The sequence below is a fragment of the Capra hircus genome, chromosome 7, assembly GCF_001704415.2.
Source record: "Capra hircus breed San Clemente chromosome 7, ASM170441v1, whole genome shotgun sequence".
In the NCBI taxonomy this organism is placed as follows: domain Eukaryota; kingdom Metazoa; phylum Chordata; class Mammalia; order Artiodactyla; family Bovidae; genus Capra; species Capra hircus.
The window spans coordinates 61180680-61204273 of NC_030814.1; the positions used below are offsets into that span (position 1 = coordinate 61180680).

Sequence of the window (23594 nt, forward strand, 5' to 3'; positions counted from 1 at the left end):
GCGAGGGTGGGATGCTTTGAGAGAATAGCATTGAAACATGTATATTACCATGTGTGAAATAGATCACCAGTCCAGGTTCCATGCATGAGACAGGGAGTTGCAAACAAAGCAACTGACAAAGACTTAATCTCCAATATATACAAGCAGGTCATGCAGCTCAATTCCAGAAAAACAAACAACCCAATCAAAAAGTGCACTGGGATGACCCAGAGGGATGGGATGGGGAGGGATGGTTCAGGATGGGGAATACATGTAAACCCATGGCTGATTCATATCAATGTATGGCAAAACCCATTACAATATTGTAAAGTAATTAGCCTCCAATTAAAATAAATAAATTTATTTAAAAAAATTTTCTCTTTTAAAATCTCTGATTTTCATATTTATTGGAATAGATGAAATTCCATCAGAGGATGAGGGAAAGAAAAATGAATATTGGCACTAAAGGCGAAAGCAGTCAGCACTTAGGACTGGGATTTAGACTGCCATTCCAGAATGCAGAAGTTTGAAAGATGAGCTGTGCTTTAGGTAACAGCTTAAAATGTGATTTATTTATGTAAGTAAACCTTTCAGAACTCATTTGGGTAAGTTATAAAACCAAACCAAGCATGAGAACCACCCCTCTTCTTTCCAGAAAAAGAATATTTCTAGAAGAAAGCTCACTCTTCTCTTGCTAAAGCCACTGTAGTCATTACATTTCATACTCATGTATTTTCCTCTAGGAGACAGAAAAGGAGGTTTTCAGGAAGAAAAACCCTTTTGCTCAACTGCTGTGAAATAATGCTATACTCTAGAGTTATCAAAATGATATGGTGGATTCAGAATATGTGTGGGCCCTATGTGTGACCTGTCCTGAAGTGTTCCTTCTTGATTTTAGGTAGCACTGAGGATGTCCTTGAGAGAAAAAATAGCTAGGGATTTCACTTTGGTGATGAGTTATGCTAGCAGGCTTCACGTCTCACGTAAATGGTAACCTTTGCTGAGTGTAACCCTAGCTCTTTGTAAAGAGAACAGAATTAGACTCCACCAAATGAAGAGTCCAAGACTTTGGCAGTCTTACCCTGGAAAGATGACAAGATACATAGAGACCAGGAACAATGATGAGGCTCTCATAACACTGCCTGAATAGGATGTCTGCAGAGTTAGACTAGCTTCATGGATGTAATATAAGTTCAGTGGTCTGAGAAGTAGAACATCAGGTTTGTTTAAAAGTACACAGTGAAAGAATCTGATAGTAGCTTCAATTAGGCAAAAATTGGGGAAAGAGAAGGGAGGTCGGGTAGGTTAGCAACATAAAATGTTTCAAAGTGTCACCTTAGTGGGAATATTTAGTGAAAATTCACACAATAAGCTAAATTTGGTGCATTCTTTTTAAATGTTATTTAAATTATTTGATGGATGAGTTTGAATTTCCAGTTTTTTTGTTTGCCTATTGTATGATTTAGTATGTATTTTAAACAAAAAGTTACCTTTATTTACAGAATGATAATTAATATGAATTGTCCACAAAGGAACAGCTATTGTGGAAGACATGTATTTTTCATGCACGGTGAGGGAGGCAAAATAGTTGAGGAAGGAGATACATGAGTTAAGTCAGAAGAGGTGTTGTGAATTGTGTGTGTTTAATGATTTCTGCCATTTTTGAACAAGTCTAGAGCTTCTATACTCTGTGGCCCACTGTTAGTCTCTGCAAAAATGAATTTGGCATGTGAACATATTTAAGCTGTTTGAAGAGAGGTTAGTATTTGACATAAACTGACTATTTTGGTGATGGTTTTGAAAAGTTCCTGAGGATATTTTGGTACACAGGAAATTCTTTTTTAAAACCTTTTTATTTTATATGGATGTATAGCTGATTAACAAACAATGCTATGATAGTTTCAGGTGAACAGTGAAGGGACTCAGCCATATATATATACATGTATCCAATCTCCCCATGTATCCAATCTCCCCTAAATCCTGCTCCCATCTAGGCTCCCATATAACACTGAGCAGAGTTCTTTGTGCTATACAGTAGGTACTTGTTAGTTATCCATTTAAAATGTAGTAGCGTGTACATGACCATCCCAAACTCCCTAACTGTCCATTCTCCCTATCCTTTCCCCTGGCAACCATAAGCTTGTTCTCGAAGTCTGTGAGTCTGTTTATCTTTTGTAAGCAAGTTCATTTGTATTATTTCTTTTTAGATTCCCCATATAAGGGATGTCATATTAGTAATGATATTTCTCCTTCTCTGTCTGACTTATTTCACTCAATGTGACACTCTCTTGGTCCATCCATGTTGCTGCAAATGACATTATTTCATCCTTTTTTATGGCTGAGTAATATTCCATTATATATATGTACCACATCTTTTTTATTCATTCGTCTGTTGATGGACATTTAGTTTGCTCCCATGTCTTAGCTATTGTAACAGTGCTACAATGAACACTGGGTTGCATATTTCTTTTTGGATCATGTTTTCCTCTGGATATATACCCAGGAATGGGATTGCAGGGTCATATGGTAGCTCTATTTTTAGTTTTTTAAGGAGCCTCCATACTGTTCTCCATAGTGGCTGTACCAATTTACATTCCCATCAACAGTGTAGGACAATTCTCGTTTCTCCACATCCTCTCCAGCATTTATTGTTTGTGGATTTTTTTATGATGGCTGTTCTGGCTGCTCTGATGAGGTACATAGGAAATTCTAAAAATTCTAGAAATTCCTTATCATTTCTTCTGCAGTTTATCTAGACCATTCCTCAGTAACAGTGGGTTCTATTTTTCCAGATCTCTTGATCATTTATCATACTGTCTTTGTGCTTGGCTGTTTCTTTGTCTTTTGTTCTCTCTTTCTTGCTTTGTTTGTATGTATGTTTGTATGTATTTTTAAATTGTATTTATTAATTTTGGCTGTGCTGGGTCTTCATTGCTGAGTGTGGGCTTTCTTTAGTTGCAGGTGGGGGCTGCTCTTGGTTGTGGTGAGCAGGCTTCTCATGTGGTGGCTTCTCTTGTTGCAGAGCCATCTCTAGGTGCTAGGGCTTTAGTAGTTGCAGCATGCATGCTCAGTAGTTGTGGCTCATGGGCTCTAGAGCATTGGCTCAGTAGTTGTGGTACACAGGTTTAGTTGCTCCACTGCATGTGGGATCTTCCCAGACCAGGGATCAAATCCATGTCCCTTGCATTGGATTCTTTTCCACTGTGCCGCCAGGAAAGAGTCCTTTGTATTTATTTTTATGTATTTGTTTGCCTGTTTATTTTGGCTGCACCACATGGTTTGCAGGAGCTTAGTTCCCCCACCAGGGCAACAGGGTCATGGCAATGAAAGTACTGAGTCCTAACCACTAGATCAGTAGGAAATTACCCCTCTCGCTTTTTAGAAAAATAAATCTCTTATTTTTATTTTCAACACACTAATGTTAAGGGTAGGATTATTTTCTAGATGACTGGAAATTTTACTTAATCACACTCATTGTTTTACCTTTTCCTAATGTTTTGTCAAATTTCTCTATTTTATGCAGTGCCAAAGGGATTATCAATTACGTTTTTTTCATGTTAAAGTAAAATACTCACTGTCCTGGTTCTCATGGTTTCTCCAGTAGCTAAATGGTATTGTGATATAAACCCGTTTTAAAGGATAACTGTCACATGCTAGCGATACTTACCAGGTGGCGCAGTGGTAAAGAATCTACCTGCCAGTGCAGGAGATGTAAGAGACGTAGATTCGATTTCTAGGTTGGGAAGATCCCGGCCAGCATGCATAACTAGCATCCAGATTTCTATTTGGATATCTGCACCATACTTGTTTTCCTATTGTCAAGGTCCACATTGTTCATGACCTTTCTCAGACTGCTTCTCCATCAAAGAATAGGATGCTTGATCATGTATTAGGAATGTTACTACTTCCTCCCCCTGATGCTGAGAACCTAAATGGGCTTGGAAACAACTGGGACTTATCTTGAAACTCTTGCTCACTGAGGTACTCTTTTGGGGCATATGATCTCTCTACTGTGACTTGATGTTTTAGGTCAGGAATTCAAGAAGCATCAACTGGGCAGTTCATCTCTGATCCATGTGTTTTCAACTAGGGCAGCTGGGCCTTGAGAGTACATTTATCCAAGATGGTTCCTTCACTCACAAGTCTGGCATCTTGGCGATAGTTGGCCTCTCTCTCTCTTTCCACGTGATATCTTTTCCTCTTGGGCTGGGCCTTTCTGTACGGCTTGGTCTTTTCATAGCATAGTGACCTCAGGGTAGTTGGATTTCTCACATGGAGGCTTAGGGCTCTAAGAGCAAGTATTCCAAGAATATCTCTCTTTAAAAGAAAAAATTGGTTTTGTTTTTATTTCTTGGACCCTTATTTATGGTGGTATAGGAACCAGTTTTAAAAGACCCAGTTTATAGAGTTCTTCTATACAAAAAATTCAGACCTTAAGGCTCAAATACTAAGATAAACAGATATTTGGTTTGAATTATATGGCAAACCACTTTTTACTTTGTTAGAAAATTTTCAAATTTAGCTAAAGATTGGACTTGACATTTTTTCTCTTATTTGAGGATAAAATACTGAAACTGAAGTTTTCAGTGGTGGCAGAAACCTAGACTCCAGGAGAATAATTTGCAATACTTCTGGTCTCATTCTCCAGCACCTGCAGTGACTGCTGGGCAGAGATTGTTGCCGAGAGTTAAGAGTCCTACTGTCTTGTAAACAGCAACTTTCAATCCAGCTTTGACAGATTGACAAAATTTGTATTTTGCAAACTCTGCTCACCCCCAGAACCCTTTGTTTTTTTTTAAAAAAAATATTTATTTTAATTGGAGGCTAATTACTTTACAATATTGTGGTGGTTTTTGCCATACATCAACATGAATCAGCCATGGGTGTACATGTGTCCTCCCATCCTGAACCCCCCTCCTCCCTCCCTCCCACCCCATACCTCTGGTTGGGGTTGTCCCAGAGCACTGGCTTTGAGTGCCCTGCTTCATGCATCAAATTTGCACTGGTCATCTATTTTACATATGGTAATGTACTTGTTTCAGTGCTATTCTCTCAAATCATCCCACGCTCACCTTCTCCCACATAGTCCAAAAGTCTGTTCTTTACATCTGTGTCTCTTTAAATCTAATGTTCTTTACATTTGTGTCTTGCATATAGGGTTGTCATTACTGTCTTTCTAAATTCCATATATTTGCATTAATATACTATAATGGTGTTTCTCTTTCTGACTTACTTCACTCTGTATAACAGAGTCTACTTTCATCCACTTCATTAGAACTGACTCAAATGCATTATTTTTTTTATAGCTGAGTTATACTCCATTGTGTATATGTGCCACAACTTCCTTATCCATTCATCTGCTGATGGACTTCTAGGTTGCTTCCATGTCCTGGCTGTTATAAATAGTGCTGTGATGAACATTGGGGTACATGTGTCTCTTTCAATTCTGGTTTCCTCAGTGTGTTTGCCCAGAAGTGGGATTGCTGGGTCATAAGGCAGTTCTATTTCCAGTTTTTAAGGAATCTCCACACTGTTCTCCATAGTGGCTGTACTAGTTTGCATTCCCACCAACAGTGTAAGAGGGTTCCCTTTTCTCCACACCCTCTTCAACATTTATTGTTTATAGACTTTTTGATAGCAGCCATTCTGACCGGCATGAGATGGTACCTCATTGTGGTTTTGATTTGCATTTCTCTGATAATGAGTGATGTTGAGCATCTTTTCATGTGTTTGTTAGCCATCTGTATGTCTTCTTTGGAGAAATGTCTTTTTAGTTCTTTGGCCCACTTTTTGATTGGGTCATTTATTTTTCTGGAATTGAGTTATATGAGCTGCTTATATATATTGGAAATTAATTCTTTGTCAGTTGCTTTGTTTGCTATTATTTTCTCCCATTCTGAAGGCTGCCTTGTTCCACCTTGCTTATAGTTTCCTTCATTGTGCAACAGCTTTTAAGTTTAATTAGGTCTCATTTGTTTATTTTTGCTTTTATTTCCATTACTCTGGGAGGTGGGTCATAGAGGATCTTGCTGTGATTTATGTCAGAGAGTAGAACCCTTTCTTGTACACACTTTATAATGTTTTTTTCCTTTAGACTTCCAAAGTTATCATACCATCAAGGCACATCAACACTGACTTGTTTTATACCAATCCTTTGATAGACTGGTTCAGACAAAGACACAGATTTCTCTGTGAAGACATTCCAGTCCTCCATTTGTCTTTAAACAGAAAGAGCCATTACTTTAACACAAATGATACCCTTTCCAGTGGTGGCACTCTGAAGCAGACAGGCCAGTTGTCGAGTCATCTTAGAGGTGGAGGAGATTAGATTCCTTCTAATGTCTTTCACATCCTGCTAAATTCATAAGAGACTGATATTTAATCCTAAAATTTTTATTTCCTTTGATATTTAGCCTAAAATAGAAAGAGGATGTTTGTCCTTTTTGATACCATTGGCTTAAGTACATAAGTTTTTATGTTATAAGATCATGCTCGGTTTTTAAAAACGGCTCTTCCATTTCTGTTTGCCCTCATCACACACATGCAGAGTTATTGCCAAGAGGAATGTTGTGTGCACCAGGACAGTTAAGACCACATACTGTCCTTAGCTGGGAGTCAGATTACCCACCACATGGACAGCGGCATGTGCTAGAGCTGTGTGTAACTAAAAGAGTCCTAGAGAGGAGAATCTGTAGTATTAAGCAGGCTTTGCAAATTAGAGGAAAAAAAAAAAAAACAGCCAACCAAACCAGCATGTACAGTAGTCCTCTCTGAGCTTGATTTTAACAACTTAAAATGAGATTGATCACTAGCACTGTACTAATCACGTTATATACATTATGTCATTCACTCCTACAAAAATTCCAAGATATAGACATATTATTCCATTTTATATATTGGGAAACATAAGGTTAAAGAGGTTATACACATTGCCCAAACCCACATAGCTGATAAACAGTGAAGTCAAGAATAAAATCAACACAGTCTTTTTCTAGAGCAGTGAGCTTTTAACTTCTACTATATGAAATATACTTTCTTGACCTGTGTACTTTTTGAGAAATAGGAGGAAAGGGGACCTAGGTTCCAATGAAAAGCCTAGCCTTTGTCAAAATTCAGGTTTGTTTTACTTGTATGAATCTATTTCATGATTTTCTCTTCTGTGTTTCTGTGTCTCTTCTGATAGCCCCACTGTCTTTCTTACTGTATCTATATAGCTTTGGGTTTAGGAGGGACCTTATAAGCATATGAACAGAGATGTCCATTAATAATCTTCTCATATACAGGACACTGGGTCAGAAACTTAACTCTGACAGTGGTCTTGTTCATTAGAATAAACAAGATATATAAGAAATCTTAGATACATAAGATATATATATATATATATGCTTAGATATATATATATATATGCTTAGATATATAAGAAATTAGATGTGGTGTTGAGATTAATCAAACTGAGTGGTGTATAAAAAGCTGATTCCAAAGTGTGACAAAGATGTGTGGTAACTGTATTGATTTCATTTGGGAGATATGAAATAGCTTTGGGTCAAATCTCCAAAGACCCATATCAGAGAGCTTGGGAGAGGCAGAGCTGAAAGTGTGTTCAATAAATAAAAATATTGAGACCCAAAGGACAAATTCTCACTAGGTCCAGCCCCTGCCCCAGAATATGGTATAATGATACCCCAGGTCAGTTCTCTCCAGAAAGTTATCAAAAATATTTGCAAACAATGCAACTGAAAAGGCTTAATTTCTAAAATATACAAACAGATACAACTCAGCAACAAAAAAAACAACCCAACCAAAAATTGGGCAGAAAGAGACATTTCTCCAAAGAAGAAATGTAGATGGCCAATAGGAACATGAAAAGATACTCAACATTGCTAATTATTAGAGAAATGCAAATTAAAACTACAGTGAGGTACCACCTCAGGCCGATCAGAATGGCCATCATTAAATGTGGATGTGAAGAAAAAGGAACCCCCCTACACTGCTGATGGGAATGTAAGTTGATGCAGCCATTGTGGAAAACAGTATGGAGGCTCCTCAGAAAACTGAAAATAGAATTACCATATGAATCCCACTCCTGCGCATATATCTAGACAAACTCTAATCTAAAAAGACAGTTGCATCCCATGTTCATAGCAGCATTTTTCACAATAGCCAAGACATGAAAACAACCTATTAGAAATGTTCATTGACATGCATGGATAAAGAAGATGTTGTGCAATTAATATGAAATCTTTTGAAGTAAAAAAAGATGTTGTACATATATACAGTGAAATACTATCCAGCCATAAAAAGAACAAGATAGTGCCATTTGCAGCAACATCAATGCAACTAGAGATTATCATACTTGGTGAAGTAAGAAAGAGAAATACCATATGATATCACTTATGTGTGGAATTTAAAATATGACACAAATGAACCTATCTACAAAACAGAAACAGAATCAGGAACATAGGGAATAGACTGGTGGTTGCCAAAGGGGAGAGGAGTGAGAGTAGTTTGGGCTTGGAGTTTGGGATTAGCTGATAAAAACTGGTATATATGTAATAGATTAACAACAAGGTCCTATTGTATAGCAAAGGAAACTATATTCAATGTCTGGTAATCAACCATAATGGAAAGAATATGAAAAAGAATGTATGTGTGTGTATATATATATGAGAAGACAATGGCACCCCACTCCAGTACTCTTGTCTGGAAAATCCCATGGACGGAGGAGCCTGGTGGGCTGCAGTCCATGGAGTCGTTAAGAGTTGGACACGAATGAGCCACTTCACTTTCCTTTTTCACTTTCATGCATTGGAGGGGGAAATGGCAACCCACTCCAGTGTTCTTGCCTGGAGAATCCCAGGGACGGGGGAGCCTCATGGGCTGCCGTCTGTGGGGTCACACGGAGTCGGACATGACTGAAGCGACTTAGCTGCAGCATATATATATATATATATATATATATATATATATATATATATATATCTGAGTCACTTTGCTGTACAACAGTAATTAACACAACATTTGATTAAATTATGCTTCAGTAAAAAATAAAAACAAAGAAAGTTACCAAAGAATGCACAAGGGGAAGGGGTGAAGGTGATTAGCATAGGTTAATCAGGACATATTTCTTCCCTAACTTCCTTATTTTAGCACAGTTTAATTAGCTTGTTGTCACCTTGGCAATATTGAACCCTGTAAGAGACCAAGAAGTTGAGCAGAAAGTAGGAGAAAAAAGTGTTGACAGTGACAAGCTCATGCAGGCAAGGGCAGTTAGAAATGTCAGGAGATGAAAGTGTCAAGATAGTAGACACGTGTAGAGCAGAAATTTTAGAGGAGGTTATAAAGAAGCTGGGGTTTAGAGATGACCGAGAAAGGAAATCAGGCTTTGCAGCTTCAGACTTAATCTCAGGGCTGTCCTTGGTCCCTGCAGTCACTTCTGGGACTGCAAAAGTGTTGTTCCCTGGAATCATAGACCATTGACCATGACCTGGGAGTACATCAAGTAAATCTAGCCGCTCAGTTTTAGTTTAAAGGGGACTTACAGTGACTGTCTAATTGATCTCAAACAATTTTGATATGCATGTCAGGCTTTAACATACCTTTCTTTCTTTTTTAAAAAAATTATTTATTTATTTGGCTGTGCCAGTCTTAGTTGTGGAATATGGGATCTAGTTCCCTGACCAGGGAACAAACCCAAGCCCCCCACATTGGGAGCACATTCCCAGCCACTCAACCACCAGGGAAGTCCCTGACATTCCTTTCTTTTGCAATTTCCTCTCCTGCTAAAAATCATATTAACAGAAGACCTTGTGTGTGTATGTTCTTGTGTGTTTGTGTCGGTGTGTTATTTATGTTGGGTCTGGTTTGTCAGACAATAGAGTGAAGGAAGATGATTCTAGTTACATTTTGGGGTGCAGAACTGACACCCATTAGTTAATCCAGTGTAGTCCTTTGTTTCTGAGGGCTGGACAGCATAATTAGATAACATAATTTGGATAACCCTTTGCTTTCTAGGTGCATACATGTTCTGTAGGGAAATAAATAATGATGATAACAGTTCCTTAAGCACCAGAGAAAAGCACTTTATAATTTTACTGTGGTTCTCAAAGTTTAATGTGCATATGCATCACTTGAAAATCTTGCTAAAATGCAGATTCAAATTGAGTAGGTTTGGATAGGGACCTGAAATGGTGCTTTTCTCACAAGCTCTCAGATAAAACTGATTCTGTTGATCCATAGAGCACATTTCGACAAATAGCAGGGCAAAGCGTCTTAACATTGTTTAAAGTGTGAGGCATTCATAAGAAGTATAAGTAAGTCATTTTGACAGGAGACAGAAAGTTGGAAGGATTGGTTAGTATCAAATCCCTCAGAGCCTTGAATGTCAGGGTAAGGTTTTAGATCATATAATGAGCTAAGGAATCATTGCAGGCCTGTACTGGGTATAGAGTGATCTGATAGGAACTTAAGGGAGATTTATCTGTCATCATGTATAGAACAGATGGGGTAAAAGTTTCTTATGGGTATCAAGTAGCAGAGACTCAACTCCTGGCCCTTTAATGCTAAATGAAAAAGATTGCAGAAAGGAAGATGGAGGAGATTGGCAACCCAAGAATAAAAACTGGCCCTGGGAAGTTGTTTGGATCATAGATTTCTTTGTCCAAATTCCAAGAGATCCCTGCCAATCCCTTTATTTAAGAATGCAGCCATGTTATATGTACTTGATAAATTTTTTGCTTGATCCAATTCAGTGAAAAATATATTGAGTGCCAGGTACAGTGCTTTGCTATCTCCGGTGTTTGTATATCTCTCATAATGTCTAATGCAGAGTCCTGCCCTTCATCAAATTCATTGTACGATTAATGGATGAATGAATTTATTCTGTTTAATTTTCCTATTTTAAGGTACAGTAATATACCTTGGTAAGACTGTTTAAAAAGTAAAGATGTAATACACACAAAAATATGATAGTGATAACAATTGAGGAACAGTGAAGGGAAGAGATAGGGGAGAAGCACATAGATATTGTAAGTTATTGGTTTTGTTTCAGTTCTTGGGTTGAGTAAAGGGTTTATAACATTAAGCAAATGAACCAGTAAATAAGATAAAGTGGAAGAGTACCATGTATGTTAATTCATAATTTCAAAATATGAGTTATTATGTGTTATGTACCTGATGTCTGTTAAAAAACCACACACACACACATACATATATACTGAAAAGAAATATTATGGAGAATCCATCCTATAGGGTCTTCCAAAAAGAAATTAAAATCACCACATCAGCCTACATCTGTGGTGGGATTTTCTCTGCAGTAACATTTGAGTAATTATCCTATGTCCAGCCTAAGGCTTGGTGAAATCAGGTTAGGCAGCAGCCCCAACAAAATATTCTGACATTCTACTATCTAAATCTCTATTACATTTTATAATCTACAGAGTGCTCTCCCACATCAGAACATGCTTTCCTGCCGTTTACTCAGAGTTACCTCTTTGGATTCTTGAATCTGAGATCATAGGTCCCTTTACGAATGTCTTTGATGATTTAATATGCTCAGAGTATTGTTATACTTAATATTCTCCTGAAATTAGATTGTGTGAAACTAAATCTTTCCTAATCATTGAAATGACAACAAGGCATAAATATAACCTGGAGGGTCAAATCCATTTTCAAAATATAAGAGCTATATGAACACAATTCCCTCTTTGTTATCTGTCTTAGAAAGTGAATGAAATTCTGGCCAATTCTACCAAGCTATAGAAATAACCACTTTTCAGAGAAGTAGGATACACTAAAATGTTTGTTGTTTTAGTCTCTAAATCATGTCCAACTCTTTGTGACTCATGGACTGTATCTCCCAGGCTCCTCTGTCTATGGGATTTCTCAGGCAAGAATCTTGGAGTGGATTGCCATTTCCTTCTCCAGGGGATATTCCTGACCCAGGGATCCAACACACATCTGCATTGGCAGGTGGATTCTTTACCACTGAGCTACCTGGGAAGCCCAGGTCCTAAAACTACCCTGTTCAGTTCAGTTCAGTCGCTCAGTCATGTCCGACTCTTTGCGACCCCATGAACCGCAGCATGCCAGGCCTCCCTATCCATCACCAACTGCCGGAGTCTACCCAAATCCATGTCCATTGAGTTGGTGATGCCATCCAACCATCTCATCCTCTGTCGTCTCCTTCTCCTCCTGCCCTCAATCTTTCCCAGTATCAGGGTCTTTTCAAATGAGTCAGCTCTTCGCCTCAAGTGGCCAAAGTATTGGAGTTTCAGCTTCAGTATCAGTCCTTCCAATGAACACCCAGGACTGATCCCCTGTAGGATGGACTGGTTGGATCTCCTTGCAGTCCAAGGGACTCTCAAGAGTCTTCTCAAACACCACAGTTCAAGAGCATCAATTCTTCAGCGCTCAGCCTTCTTCACAGTCCAACTGTCACATCCATACATGACTACTAGAAAAACCATAGTCTTGACTAGATGGACCTTTGTTGGCAAAGTAATGTCTCTGCCTTGTAATATGCTGTCTAGGTTGCTCATAACTTTCCTTCCAAGGAGTAAGTGTCTTTTAATTTCATGGCTGCACTCACCATCTGCAATGGTTTTGGAGCCCAGAAAAATAAAATCAACCACTGTTTCCACTGTTTCCCCATCTATCTGCCGTGAAGTGATGGGACCAGATGCCATGATCTTAGTTTTCTGAATGTTGGGCTTTAAGCCAACTTTTTCACTCTCCTCTTTCACTTTCATCAAGAGGCTCTTTAGTTCTTCTTCACTTTCTGCCATAAGGGTGGTGTCATCTGCATATCTGAGGTTAGTGATTTTTCTCCTGGCAGTCTTGATTCCAGCTTGTGCTTCCTCCAGCCCAGCATTTCTCATGATGTACTCTGCATATAAGTTAAATAAGCAGGGTGACAATATATAGCCTTGATGTACTCCTTTTCCTATTTGGAACCAGTCTGTTGGTCCATGTCCAGTTCTAACTGTTGCTTCCTGACGTGTATACAGTTTTCTCAAGAGGCAGGTCAGGTGGTCTGGTGTTCCCATCTCTTTCAGAATTTTCCACAGTTTATTGTGATCCACACAGTCAAAGGCTTTGACGTAGTCAATAAAGCAGAAATAAATGTTTTCTGAAACTCCCTTGCTTTTTCGATGATCCAGTGGATGTTGGCAATTTGATCTTTGGTTCCTCTGCCTTTTCTAAAAGCAGCTTGAACATCTGGAAGTTCACAGTTCACGTATTGCTGAAGCCTGGCTTGGAGAATATTGAGCATTACTTTACTAGCATGTGAGATGAGTGCAAATGTGCAGTAGTTTGAGCATTCTTTGGCATTGCCTTTCTTTGGAATGGGAATGAAAACTGACCTTTTCTGTTCCTGTGGCCACTGCTGAATTTTCCAAAACTACCCTGAGTATAACTTAATTCTTTTGATTCCTAAAATATTTTTAGGAACTTGGGACTTCTATGCAACTGAATCTTTCAGAGAATTGAAACAAACCTGTGAGTGCCAAAAGATTTAAAATGATAAAAGTAGTAGATGCTTAGGGCAAAAACTCTAAAAATTCAGAGTATGGAAGGTATAAAATGAAAAACAAAAGTTGATCCTTTCCTCCTTAAACCTACTAGAGGAAGAAGAACAAACAAAACCCAAAGTTATTAGAAGGAAAGAACTCAAAAAAGATAAGAGCAGAAATAAATGAAAGAGAGATTGAAAAAACAATAGAAAAGATCAATGAAACTAAAAGCTGATTCTTTGAAAAAATAAACAAAATTGATAAACCTTAATGAGACATTATGAAAAAAAAGGAGAGAAGCCAAATCAATAAAAGCAGAAATGAAAAAGGGGAAGTTATAACTGTCACCACAGAAATACAAAGAATCATAAATGACTTCTGTGATCAACTGTATGCCAATAAAATGGACATCCTAGAAGTAATGGGCAAATTCTTAGAAAGTTTCAGTCTCCCAAGATTGAATCAGAAAGAAATAGAAAATATGAACAGACCAATCACTAGTACTGAAGTTGAACCAGTAACTTAAAACCTCACAGCAAATAGAAGTCCAGGCCAGATGGTTTCACAGGTGAATTCTAACAAACATTTAGACAAGAGTTAATACCTATCCTTCTAAAAACATTCCAAAAAATTTCAGAGGAAGGAATACTTCCAAACTAATTCTATGAGGCCACCATCGCTCTGATACCAAAACCAGACAAAGCTATCACAAAAAAGAAAATTATAGGTCAGTATCACTGATGAACATAGATGCCAAAAATCCTCAACAAAATACTAGCAAACCGATTCCAACAATACAGTAAAAGGATTATACACCATGATCAAGTGGGATTTATCACAGGGATGTGAGGGATTTTCAGTATCCAGAAATTATTCAATGTGATATATCACATTAACAAACTGAAGAATAAAAACCATGTGATCATCTCAGTAGATTAAGAAAAACCTTTGGATAAAATTCAATATTCATTTATGATTAAAAAGAAAAACTCTAGATAGTGGGCATAGAAGATACCTGACTCAACATAATAAAACCCATATGTGATAATCTCACAGCATATTCAGTGATGAAAAGCTGAAAGAATTCCCTCTAAGATCAGGAACAAGAGAAGAATGCCCACTCTTGATACTTCTATTCAACATAGTTTTGGAAGTCTTAGCCACAGCGATCAGGGAAGAAAAGGAAATAAAAGGAATCCAGATTGGAAAGGAAGAAGTAAAACTGTCAGTCTTTGCAGATGACATGATACTATACATAGAAAATCCTAAAGCACCACCAGAAAACAAACTATCATCAATTAATTTGGTAAAGTTGCTGAATACAGAATTAATATACAGAAATCTGTTGCATATTTGTACTCTAACAGCAAAATATCAGAAAGAGAAATTAAGGAAACAATCCCATTTATCACTGAATCAAAGAGGATAAAATATTTAGGACTAAACCTACCTAAGGAAGCAAAAGATCTGTACTCTGAAAACTATAAGATGCTGATGAAAGAAACTGAAGACCACACAAACAGATGGAAAGGTATACCGTGTTCTTGGATTGGAAGATTCAGTACTGTTAAAATGACCATTCTACCAAAGGCAGTCCACAGATTCAGCACAATCCCTATCAAATTATCAATGGTGTTTTTCACAGAACTGGAACAAAAATTTTTTAAATTTGTATGAAAACACAAAAGACCCCTGATAGCTGAAAACAATCTTGAGAAAGAATGGACCTGGAGGGATCAGGTACGCTATGGTTTTTCCAGTAGTCATGTACAGGATATAAGAGTTAGATCATAAAGAAGGCTGAGCACCAAAGAACTGATGCTTGAAACTGCAATAATTAAAACAGAATGGTACTGGCACAAAAGCAGACATATAGATCAATGGAACAGGATGGAAAAGGACCCATGCATTCTTGGTCAATAAATCTGTGGCAAAGGAGGCAAGAATATACAATGAAGAAAAGGTGGTCTCATCACCTTGATACCAAAATCAGACAAAGACAAAACACACACACACACACACACACACACACACACACACACACACACACACACAAACTACAGGCCAATATCACTGATGAACATAGATGCAAAAATCCTCAAAAAAATTTTAGCAAACAGAATTCAGCAACACATCAAAAAGCTCATACACCATGATCAAGCTGAGTTTATTCTGGGGATGCAAGAATTCTTCAATATATGCAAATCAATGAATGTGATACACCATATTAACAAATTGAAAGATAAAAACCATTTGATAATCTCAATAGATACAGAAAAAACATTTGACAAAACTCATCACCCATTTATGATTAAAACTGTGGTACATATACACAATGGAGTATTACTCAGCCGTTAAAAAGAATTCATTTGAATCAGTTCTGATGAGATGGGTGAAACTGGAGCCAATTATACAGAGTGAAGTAAGCCAGAAAGAAAAACACCAATACAGTATACTAACACATATATATGGAATTTAGGAAGATGGCAATGACGACCCTGTATGCAAGACAGGAAAAAAGACACAGATGTGTATACCAGACTTTTGGACTCAGAGGGAGAGGGAGAGGGTGGGATGATTTGGGAGAATGGGAATTATAACATGTATACTGTCATGTAAGAATAGAATCGCCAGTCCATGTCTGACATAGGGTGCAGCTTGCTTGGGGCTGGTGCATGGGGATGACCCAGAGAGATGTTGTGGGGAGGGAGGTGGGAGGGGGGTTCATGTTTGGGAGCGCATGTAAGAATTAAAGATTTTAAAATTTAAAAAAAACCAAAAAAAAAACAAAAACAAAAAAAAAATAAAAACTATTTCCTTCGGGTAAAAAAAAAAAAAAAACTTCAAAAACTTTTTTTTTAACTAAAAAAAAAATAAATGCAATGTATGATTCTAAAAAAAAAAAAAAACTTCAAAAACTGGGAATAGAAGGAACCTACCTCAACATAGTAAAGGCCATATATGATAAGCTTACTGCAAACATTATTCTCAATGGTGAAAAACTGAAAGCATTCCCCCTAAGATCAGGAACAACACAAGAGTGTCCACTTTCACCACTGTTATTCAACATAGTTCTGGAAGTCCTAGCTACAGTAAATTAGAGAAGAAAAAGAAATAAGAGGAATCCAAATTGGAAAAGAAGTAAAGCTGTCACTGTTTGCAGATGACATACTGTACAGAGAAAACCCTAAAGATAGTATGAGAAAATTACTAGAGCTAATTAGTGAATTTAGCAAAGTTGCAGGATACAAAATCAATACACAGAAATCACTTGCATTTCTATATACCAACAATGAAAAATCAGAAAGAGAAGTTAAGGAATCAATCCCATTCACCATTGCAACAAAAATAATTAAATATCTAGGAATAACTTAGACAAAAGAACTGTACACAGAAAATTATAAGACACTAATGAAAGAAATCAAAGATGACATAAACAGATGGAGAGAGATTCCATGTTCCTGGATAAGAAAAATCAATATTGTGAAAATTACATCCAGCCCTATCATTTCATGGCAGAGGAGATGGGGAATGTAAACAGTGACAGGCTTTATATTTTTGGGGTCCAAAATCACTGCAGGTGGTGACTGCAGCCATGAAGTTAAAAGATGCTTACTCCTTGGAAGAAAAGTTATGACCAACCTAGACAGCATGTTAAAAAACAGAGACATTACTTTGCCAACACAGGTCCATCTAGTCAAAACTATGGTTTTTCTAGTAGTCATGTATGGATGTGAGAGTTGGACCATTAAGAAAGCTGAGCACTGAAGAATTGATGCTTTTGAACTGTGGTGTTTGAGAAGACTCTTGAGAGTCCCAGAGTCTCAAGGAGACTGCAAGGAGATCAAGCCAGTCAATCCTTAAGGAAATCATCCCTGAATATTCATTAGAAGGACTGATGCTGAAGGTGAAGCTCCAGTATTTTGGCCACCTGATGCGAAGTGCTGATTCAGTGAAAAAAACCCTGATGCTGGGAAAGATTGAAGGCAGGAGGAGAAGGGAAGGACAGAGGATGAGATGATTAGATGGCATCACTGACTCAATGGACATGAGTTTGAACAAACTCTGGGAGATGGAGAAGGACAGGGAAGCCTGTTGTGCTGTAGTCCATGGAGTTGCAAAGAGTTGAATGTGACGGAATAGCAACAGCAACTAACACCATATACAAAAATAAACTCAAAACGGGTAAAATACCTAAATGTAAGACTGGATACTGTAAAACTTCTAGAGAAAAACTCGGACAGGACATTCTTTGACATAAATCACAGCAATATATATTTTTTGGATACATCTCCTAGAGTAATGGAAACAAAACCAAAAATAACCAAATGGGACCTGATTGAACTTACAGGCTTCAGCACAGCAAAGGAAACCATAACAGTATAAAAAGACAACCTGCAGAATGAGAGAACGTATTTGCAAATAATGCAACTAACAAGGGATTAATTTCCAAAATATACAAACAGCTCATGCAACTCAATATAAAAAACCAAACAGCTCAATTAAAAAATGGGCAGAAGATCCAAATAGACATTTCTCCAAAGAAGACATACAGATGGCCAAAAGGCACATGAAAAGATGTTTAACACTGCTAATTATTAGAGAAATGCAAATCAAAATCACAATGAGGTATCATACCAATCAGAAAGGCCATCATCAAAAAGTCTACAGATAAATGCTGGAAAGGGTGTGGAGAAAAGCAAACCCTCCTACACTCTTGGTGGGAAAGTTAGTTGGTGCATCCACTATGGAAAACAGTATGGAGGTTCCTCAAAAAATAAAAAAATAGAACTGCCATATGATCCAGTAATCCCACTCTTGGGCATATATCCAGAAAAGATAAAACTCTAATTAGAAAGGTACATGCACTCCAGTGTTCATTGCATCTCTACTTACAGCAGCCAAGACATGGAAGCAACCAAAGTGTCAACAGAGGAAAAAGATGTGGTGTGTGTAAATATAACTGACTATTACTCAGTCATTAAAGAACAAAATGATGCCATGTGCAGGAACATGAATAGATCTATAGATTATCATACTAAGTGAAGTAAGTCCACTAAGAGAAGTAAGACAGAGAAAGACAAATATCATGTGATATCATTTATATGTGAAATCTAAAATAGTAATCCAAATGAACTTATTTATAAAAGAGAAATAGACTCACAGACATGGAAAACAAACTTATGGTTGCCAAAGGGGAAAGTGGGGGGAGGGATAAATGTGGAATTTGTGATTAATAGATACACTCTATTAGACATAAAATAAATAAACAACAAGGACCTACTGTATAGCACAGGGAACTATATTCAATATCTTATACTGACCTACAATGGAAAAGAATCTGAAAAAGAAGCTGAATCACTTTGCTGTATACCTCAAATATTATAAACCACATATATTTCAATAAAAAAATTAAAAAAAGCTTATCCCTTCTAGTTTCTAATTTCTATTTTTAACAGTTTTTAATATCCTTTATGTGCTGTGCTGTGCTTAATCATGTCTGACTCTTTGTGGCCCCATGGACTGTAGCCTGATAGACTCCTTTGTCCATGGGGATTCCCAGGCAAGAACACCAGAGTGGGTTCTCATGCCCTCCTCCAGGGGATCTCCCCAACCCGGGGATCAAACCCAGGCCTCCGGCATTGCAGGTGGATTCTTTACTGTCTGAGCCACTTATATATGTAATTATACATTCATACAGCTATATATATATATATATATAAAATTTCATTTTATTTTTTCATAAATGCAATCATACTATTTATAGTATTCTACACTTTGCCTTTCCACTTAATATGTCTGGGTCATCATTTGATAATAGCACACAAAAATTTAATTCATTCTTCTGAATTCCTACATAGAATTTTTATATGGTTTATAATAGTTAATGTAATCATTTTCCTGTTGCAGAATATCTGGATTATTAAAAACAATACTTAAGTGAGCATCTTTATAAATACACCTTTGAATGCTTTTGTAAGTTTATCTATAGCAGTGGAATTACAGGGGAAAAATATGCATTTTGAAGTTAAATAGTTAGGGCCAAATTCCCCTTTTCTAAAATGATACATTCTCAGTAGTTATTTGAGAATCATTCCTTACAATCCTTATAATTTGACATATTATCATTTTGTAAACCTGCATTTCTTTAATCTTGAATGAGGTTGTATATCTTTTGTGTGTTTATTAGTTACTTTTGCTTTCTACTCTTGAAAAATGCCTGTTGAGAAATACGATCTTCCAAACTGCACATGGACTTCCCTGGTGACTCAATCGGTAAAGAATCCGCCTGCAGTGTGGGAGACGTGGGTTCGATCCCTGAGTTGGGAAGATCCCCTGGAGGAGGGCATGGCAACCTGCTCCAGTATTCTTGCCTGGAGAATCCCCAAGGATAGAGGAGCCTGGCGGGCTGCAGTCTATGGGGCAGCAAAGAGTCGGGCACAACTGAGCGACATGAGACATACAAATTGCACATAAAACGTTAATTATGTGTTTTTACAACTATACTTTAACAGTTAGACTTCATTCAAAGAGAATATTTAATAATCTTTTAGATTCTTGAGATTATTTTTCATTATTTTTTTAATGCAATGTGTTACCATACTAAATATCCAATGTTAAGATGATGACATTTAGTCTTTCTGTTTGATTTAATGAACAGTTGTATCTTACCCAGACTTCAATCTAATTTGAGCCTTGTGCAAGTTTGGAAAATTTCTGGAGTGGAAAGCTCAAAAAAAAAAGAAAAGAAAAGAAAAGAAAAAGTAAGGGGGTGGATATGTGTGATAGGTGACTTCATTCCCTGCTCTGTCAAAACAATACATACCTTCCTCCCACTTTGGTGAGAAATAACCTTGGGAATAAATTTATACCTGTGGGTGCAATTCTGAGTTTAGGGCTAATGCCTGGTGTGGTGTATGCTGTTTCTGCCACACTGTGGCTTCTAAAGAAATGTCCAAGAAAAACAACAATAATGCTGGTATTTGGTTTGTCATTTGTGGCTCAGGGCATCAGTAGGGCACAGAGCAGAATTCTTGCTGAGGAATATGATCCTTCCTTGATTCTAAATTTATCTTTGTGGAGCAGCTTTTAAATATGAGGACAGCTGGTGTTGGATAAATCTGTCCTCACAAGCTGTATGAGATTGAAATAAAGTTAAATATTTGGGGTTAAATCCAAATGGAAAAACGTGGAAAGTACTGATTAATCTTTGATGCTTCACTTTCTGCATCTTGGTAAACAGGCACCAACTATTCACTGTGAACTCCTAGCAACAGTCCAATTTGAAATTTAAGATAGGGAGAATGTGTGCACTAGTTTAAGTTCTAACATTTCATAAAAGGTAAAACACAATTCTTTCTTTTCATGCCATCCTCCACCCTGCTGATAAAAATGATAGGCTATCCATATCTGTTTTTGTTAGCTACCTTTCTTTTGTGTCTTTCTCCTCCGAGTAAAATATTGCTACCAGTGAGATAGTGAGGCCCACATGGGTTAGGATAATAATCCTCTGTGGCCTCTCAAAATCTGTGAGTGATGGGACCCCAAACTCCTAATAGATTCTCCCCAGGTGATTAAATGTCTTGCTAATTGCTAAGGGATAAATAAGGGTGGTGAGCTCAGAGAACAGTCCCGTTGCTAGCTTTTCTTTAGCTGACTGGATTACTAAGGTAGAAAAGCACTAAAAATAAGTCAGGGCACAGATTCTCCTGCCAGGGTTTGAGTATTGAGATAACTTGTCTTCTCGGCTGGTGTTGACATCATCTATTCTAATGTGTACTGAAAATAGGAGCCAGAATGAGAAACATATTTGGCCATGGACTAGTGTCAGTAAAAGTCTGTAGCCCTGTACTTATTGCTGCTTCTTGTCAGACTTAACTAATTAGTTTCTCCAACTCATGTGGGAGAGAGCTAAATACCTCAGGGTGAGAACTCGAAACAAACACAGGGCCAGTCTCAGGGGAAATCACTCAATCTCTTCCAGTTTCAAATATAACTTTGCTAGGTCTCTTCCATGTCAGTTGGGATTCAGTGTTTCCCCCAAGGGATCAGAGTCCACCAGGGTTGAAAAGTGGGAAGACCTCTCTAATTCTAGGACTTGAAGGTTTCACAATCACCAAGTTACCTGACATGGAATAGATTCTTGATGCTGAATTTCTTTTTCTGTTGTTGCTTCAGATGTCTTAGGAGAGAACTTTTGCTGGTCAGAATTACTCTGTGGATTTTGTTTGAACTCAGATGGAGGGGAAATTCATGGAAATCACTACCTTCTTTATATTTATCCCTATTCTCTTTTCATTTTATAGAAAGTTGTCTCTTTGGAGTAATACTGGAATAATACTGTCTCACACTCATTAAGTACTTGATACTCAAGAAACACTTTCACACATTTGTCTTGTGACCTTCAGAACAAGTCTTTAAGGAAGACTGATGTTATTATCCTCTTATTAACTGCTAGACTTAGAAAAGCCAACAGATTGAGACATTGGCAATGATTGGTATTAAGAGTCCTGGGAGCTCTGGAATTTCTTGGTCTACTCAGCAATGTGCAGATTGACCCAGGGCCCTTTCTCTGAGCCTGGAGATTTTTTCTATTTTTATAAAATAACATATTTAAATGTTTCTATAAAAATGCATTTTAATTTTAGAAAACTTGAAAAATATGGCAGAAAAGTGAGAGAAAAAAATCAGCCACACACCCAAGTACACAAAAACAAATTCCTTTGGTTTCCTTAGGTTTTTTGACTAAATCTGTGGGCTGGAAGGCGAGATGAAATAGATATTCAGTAATGCTGATATCTATCTACCCATTTCCCTGCATTTAGCATAATATATATTATAGACATTTTAGTTAAGCTGCCTCCAAGGATCCTTTGCAGGCAGGTGTTTGTGCTAAACATTTTGAACTGAGCTTTAAAAAGTGCCATCTCAGGTAGAGACCAGCTATTCACTGTTGTCCGTTCATTATTACTATTATTTTTTTTCTTTCCTCCACAAAACCCTCTTCCTTTCCTCTGGCTGTGTCAGTACAGCCTCTCTTCATCTTTCCCCCTGCTAGTTGTAATTTCCAGTCTTCAAGTCACCAGCAACATTTTTGCAGACCTTTCTTCAAATTCTGCCTGGCTTCTTCAGAGTAGAGTAAAGGGCCAGGTAACACTGATGCAATGAAAGGGCTGTTCTTTCTCTGGTATGCCATGCCCTTGACCTGGCACTGAAAAGGTACATCTGACCAAGAGGACTGCTGGAAAGTGCAGGGACTATAGCAGCTCCAGATGTTTGGAGCCAGGAAATGTTGAGTTCCAGTATATCTTTGAACCCTCTCTTGTGTTTTTCTTAGTGCTTTAATAATAGATTTTAGGCAAGTGTTCTTTGACAAGTTGTATGAGTGAGTGAGTGAGTGAGTGAGTGAATATATTTGGTCCCGTGAGTTGAGGTGGGAAGTCACTGTACTGACTTCCTATAAATTAAAAGCATGGGGATTATATTCCCCATGTCCTGAGCCCAAGGAATTAGAATATTTGACTTTCCTCATCTGTAGGATCACTATGATATGAGAAAACCCAGCCAACCAGCAGCCTTGGTTTCAAAGGTACTCACAGCCTCCACGTTGTCTGTCTGCTTTTCTGCTCCTGTTGTCCTCACAGGAAGAGCCCCTCGCAGCTGGGTTTGTTTGAGGTAGATCCCTGCTCTCTGGCAAGGAGGGGCATAAACTGGAATGACAGCTGTCAGAAGAGAGGCTAGGGTATCAACTGGAAGGACTGTGGAAGGGTCTCCCTATTCCACTGTATTTCTATTAATCACACTTGGGGGGTACCCATCCTTACAACAGAAGACTGAGGGATATGTGACCCTGAATTAACCACTGATAGTTATACATCAAATCTAAATGGAAACCAGGATATAAAAGACAGGGCAGAAGCCACAGTCTCATGGTGAGCGAAGCATTTTTAGCTGGAATGTAAAGAATTTTGGTATTGGCATTTCAAGGAAATTCAAGCTGCCCTTCCTCTCAATCCAGAAGACAGGAGATAGCTCACAGTTGCTTGGGTCAGGATTACAATTTTACTGATTTCAGAAATGTAATATTAATCTCAGTATTGACTT

The 23594-nt window shown here is 37.7% G+C and overlaps 1 protein-coding gene across 1 annotated transcript in view; it reads right to left on the reverse strand.

The window, feature by feature from the left end:
* The window catches only part of LOC106502333 (palladin), a 41807-nt gene extending 18492 nt beyond the window's left edge, over positions 1–23315 (reverse strand). The window contains exon 1 of the mRNA XM_018050343.1: positions 23088–23315. The gene's annotated coding sequence lies outside the window, so the exon portion shown is untranslated. The remainder of the gene's footprint in view (positions 1–23087) is intronic.